The sequence below is a fragment of the Mastomys coucha genome, unplaced genomic scaffold (assembly GCF_008632895.1).
Source record: "Mastomys coucha isolate ucsf_1 unplaced genomic scaffold, UCSF_Mcou_1 pScaffold1, whole genome shotgun sequence".
Taxonomy (NCBI): domain Eukaryota; kingdom Metazoa; phylum Chordata; class Mammalia; order Rodentia; family Muridae; genus Mastomys; species Mastomys coucha.
The window spans coordinates 33,799,944-33,804,963 of NW_022196891.1; the positions used below are offsets into that span (position 1 = coordinate 33,799,944).

The 5,020-nt window shown below is 42.8% G+C and overlaps 1 protein-coding gene across 11 annotated transcripts in view; it reads left to right on the forward strand.

Annotated features, from left to right (window-relative positions):
* LOC116070300 (mediator of RNA polymerase II transcription subunit 15-like) overlaps window positions 1-5,020 on the forward strand; it is an 18,292-nt gene that overhangs the window by 3,007 nt on the left and 10,265 nt on the right. For 9 of the 11 annotated variants that reach the window (XR_004110345.1, XR_004110348.1, XR_004110347.1 and 6 more), the window contains exon 2: window positions 1,178-1,278. The gene's annotated coding sequence lies outside the window, so the exon portion shown is untranslated. Of the gene's footprint in view, window positions 1-1,177; window positions 1,279-4,779; window positions 4,832-5,020 lie in introns of all 11 variants that reach the window. The other 2 variants (XR_004110346.1, XR_004110353.1) reach the window with 1 other exon arrangement.

Here is a 5,020-nt window from a genome sequence, read left to right on the forward strand (position 1 = left end):
GAGAGAGGGAGAGATGGAGAGAGAGGGAGAGAGAGGGAGAAATGGAGAGAGAGGGAGAGAGAGGGAGAAATGGAGAGAGAGGGAGAGAGGGAGAGAGAGGGAGAGAGAAGGAGGGAGAGATAGATAGAGAGGGAGGGAGAGAGAGAGGGAGAGAGAGGGGAAGAGAGGGAGAGAGAGAGGGAGTGAGAGATAGAGAGGGAGAGAGAGGGAAAGATATAGAGAGAGGGAGAGATAGAGAGAGAGGGAGAGAGAGATAGAGAGGGAGAGAGAGAGAGAGAGGGAGAGAGAGATAGAGAGAGGGAGAGAGAGATAGAAAGAGAGAGAGGGAGGGAGAGAGGGAGGAAGGGAGAGAGGCTAATGTATGTTTTGAATGCATATAATTGACATAAAAGTTGCTCTGGTTCTGGAGTCTGCTCAGGAACCGAGAACTGCATGCAGGCAACACAGTCTTTAGTGTGAGAAAAAGAGAAATGGGTTTGCATTGGTTCTAATTGCATGGATAAATAAACAGATGAGAACTATTGTTCTGGTGAGTCACTGCCTACTTCACCTGGCTCTTGGATTTTATGATGGTCGCCCCAGGTAGAAGGCAGCATAGGAAAGCAGCAAAATGGCCATCACTGGGAGAAGGTAAGGGCAGAGAGATGAACAGTGCTCCGTGGCAGACACGCAAGAAAATGTCGCAAGGAAGCTTTGTTATATTAACTAAAATACAATTAATAAAAACAGTGTTGACTGGGGTTGGAGCGATGGCTTAGTGGATAAGAGCGCTTCTCTGTAAGCCCGAGGCCTCGAGTCTCCAGCACCCATAGAAAAAGCTGGGCAATGTTGACTGTGCCTACTGCAGCCTCTCCCGGCAGACCCAGGACTATGGTTGGAGCACCGAGTTTCTAGTTTTTCTACTACCTCGAGGTGATCTGGCAGAGAGTGAAGGAGAGAGACACCGGATGCTCTGCGCTAGCCCCTCCACACGCGCACAGGCAGGCGCACTGGTATAGGCGCTGATCTTTCCGTGTTTCTTGGAACGCTTATTTAGTCCTAAAGTTAGTAGTAATTATTTAGACCAGGAAAGAATAAAAGTTGGAATTACAATAGTTTAAAACTCTGTAGGCCTTGCTTTTTTTAAACTTTTGCTTAAACTATTATTTATTGAATTTAGACTGCTTTCCTTGTTTAGGTTATCGTGGAAGAGTTTGCATAATGTAAAAGCTACCATTTTGTTGGTCTTAGTGGTACATGATTTTAATTTCAGCACTTGGAAGACAGCGGAACAGGCAGGTGGGTCTCTGTGAATTTGAATATTTGATTATCTTCTCTTAGGAATAACCAGCCTGGCTTACATAGTAAATTCCAGGACAGTGAGGGCCACATAGAGAGATATTGTCTAAACAAACAAACAACAAAAAAAACCCCAAACAAACAAGCAAATGAAATAATTGACAAAAAGTTATTTTGACAATGTTTAACTAATTGAAAAATATTTATGTGATGCTGGGTGGTGGTGGCATACACCTTTAATCTCAGTACTTGAGATGCAGAGGTAAGTGTTTCTCTGAGTTCAAGACCAACCTGGTCTCTAAGAGTGAGTTCGAGGGTAGCCAGGGCCACACAGAGAAACACACAGAGACACAGATGAGTGATATAAATATGTATGTGAGTGTGTGTGTTTTGCCTACATGTATGTCTATACACCATCTGTGTGCCTGGTGCCTGTGGAGTCAGATCCTCTGGAACTGGAGTTACAGATGGTAGGAATCACCATGTAGATGCCGGGATCTGAACCCAGTTCCTCTACAAGAGCAGCAAGTACTCCTAACTGTGGAGCCAGCTCACTAGCTCCTTCAGCCATTTTTAAGAGTGTACCATTTTGAGCAGTATTAAGTACATTGTCACTGCATGGGATTGTCACCACTGTTCATAGCCAGAACTTCCTCATTTACCCAGAACGAAACCCTGCTAAACTCACTTCTGAATTGGGTCTCCCCCAGGTGCTGGCAGCCGCTCTCTACCTCCTTTCTCCATGAACTTGAGCACTCTATGTCCTTTATATAAGTAGAATGATACGGCATTTGTCCAGTTGTGTGAAATAAACAAGAAATAGGGAAAACCCTTTCTAAGACAATGGTTTACAAGAGCTGTTCTCAACCTGTGGGCCGTGACCCCTGCATATCAGATATTTACATTACGATCATAAGAGTAGCAAAATTACAGTTATGAACTATTAAAGGATCACAGCATCACTGAGAACCACTGGTTTAGAAAGATTTCCTAAAAAAAGACTTTTACACACATCCCAAGTTGTCTGGTACCATCTCAGCATCTGAATTCTAAGAATCCAGCCTCGTGGTTGGAGCAATGGCTCAATGGTTAAAAGCATTTGCTGCTCTTGCAGGGGACCTATGCTCAGTTCTCAGTACCCACGTGGTGGCTTTCAACCATCTATGATTCTAGTTCCAGGGGGTCCAGGACCCTCTTCTAGTCCCTGTAGGAACCAGGCATACACATGGTGCACATATATGTATGCAGAGAAAATACCTATACATATAAAATATAAAAGTGCATTTTAACTTCTGAGTTCAAGGCCAGGGTCTACAGAGTTCCAGGGCAGCCAGGGCTACACAGAGAAACCCTGTCTTGAAAAACCAAAATAAAATAAAAATAAAATAAAATAAAAAGATCTGGTCTGTTGATATGTTTTAGAGACAGTGTATAATATAAAATCTAAGTTAAAAAATAAGCACACAGTAGGGATGTTTTCTACTGGACTTTCTTTGAATGTTTTTCTTTGAATGGACCTTCCCTCCTCCTGTTCTGAGTTAGGCCCTCCAAATGGTGGAAATTCAAATAACAGTCACTGTGGGGAACTAGCCACTTTTTGTACATACAGCAGAGGGCTAGTTCTCCACAGAATCAATCTTTGCCTATGCTCTGGCTCGCACCTGCTATCCTGGCACTTGTCAGGTAGAAGAGGCAGGAGAATTGCTTTGAGTTCAAGGTCACTTTAGGCTGCACAGTGAATGTGAGACTGGATTGGGACACAGAGTGGAACTTTGACTCATACACCGAAACCAAGAAAGCAAAAAAAATCAAGAAAGTAAAGAAGTCTGGTAATTTTCACATGCACCCGAAACAAATGCTAGTCCCGAGTGACAGTGGATAGACGCATTAGCTTCCTGATCAGTTTTTGAAGATGTTAAGGGGTCCCAGAAAGACGCATACACCTTTGGAAATAGCACCAGCTATGTACTAAAGAGAATGCCCCCTAAATATTCTCACAGCCTGGGTGGTTTGAAGCAGCTCACAGTTTGAAGAGAGGTCAGTGTCAAGGTGTCAGTACAGCTGGGCTCTCTCTCCAAGGGGAAACTGTCCTTGTGTCCGTTTAGCTTCTGAGGTTGCCCACAACCTTGGTGTTCCTTTGTGTCTTTTCTCTGAAGGGGATGCTCACCCCGAGTCCCCTGTGACCTTGTTTTAACTTGTTACATCTGCAAAGACGCAGAAGTGCGGGAGTGTAAAGCTTGAAATCTCAACACTCCCTAGTCCCCGCTGTTCTCTGCAGGAAAACAAATCAGGCAACATCTTGGATCAACCTTGAGGTCATAGCTCTATTTGCTTGCGGTATGTTAGCTGTTCTGTAGATATGTTTGTCTGCCCACAGGGACATATGGGTGGCCAATTGCTGCCTTGGAGAAACTCCAAGAAACAAACAAAAGTCACCATATATCCCTGGAAAGGAAGGAACACATCTGTATTGTCAAGATTCCTCTCCTTATCTCTGCTGTAACTCCCTTTGTTCTACTCTTGTGACTGTGACCAGGGAAGTCTGCCCTTTGTTATTCAACAGCCATTTAGTTTAAACTGAGGGAGGATTTCTCTCTCGGACAGTATGTATGTGTGTATTACACACACACACACACACACACACACACACACACACATATATACATATACATATACATATACATATACATATACATATACATGATGATAGCTATTCATATGTATATACACACATACATGTGTATATATATGTATATACATATATATATATACATGTGTATATATATGTATACATATGTATATGTATGTACATATGATGATTGCCTATTACTTTATTTCTGAGGGAGTGAAGGCATTCGTCTTCGGTGCATCATTTAAGAAGTGAAAAATGAGAATGAAATATATCTTTTACCAGAAGGCTTTTAACTGGGGCAGGAAATCAAATCAAGGACCCCGCTGTGCTTTCCTCCTGGAAAATCTGTTAGAGGAAGGAAGTTCCCAGGGGGAGTTTTAACCCTCCTGCATAGGACTTTGTTTTCAGAGGGTCAATTAAAAAAAAAAAAAAAGTCTACAAAATGCCCTATAGAGCACTCAAGTCTTGCTTGGGAACATTTATAACGATGTAGCTTGATGCTCAGAGAGAGAAACAGGAGCCAATGTCCTAGCTGAAAAAGAAGGGTTGTGGCCATCATGAAGCCCACACTGTGTGCTAGCTTCATAATTTAAAAAGAGAGGGCGGGGCGTGCTGGAGTGATGATGGCTTAGAGGCTAAAAGCACTTGTTGCTCTTGCAGGTTCTGTTCCCAGCAACCACATGGCAGTAAAACCATCCATAACTTAGTTCCAGGAAAACTTGGTTGGCCTCTTTTGGTTTTAGAAGTCTTCTACACGCATGTAGGTAGTGTACATACACACACAGAGGCAAATACACAGACAATAAAAATAAATAAAAAAAAGAGATAGTAAGTGGGCTTATAGGGTTTTTTGTTTGTTTTTTCTTTAGAACTGGAAAGAACAACTTAAAAGTTTGAAAAAATGAAACTAAGGAAAACAAGGTGGGACAAAACAGGAAGCCCCTCCCCTTCCTCCTCCCTTTCTTTCTCCTCCTCTTTCCTCTTTCTTTCTTTCTTCCTTTCTTTCTTCCTTTCTTCCTTCCTTTCTGTCTCTCTTTCTTTCTTTTTGAGACAGGCTTTCTCTGTGTAGCCCTGGCTGTCCTGGAACTCACTCTGTAGACCAGGCTGGCC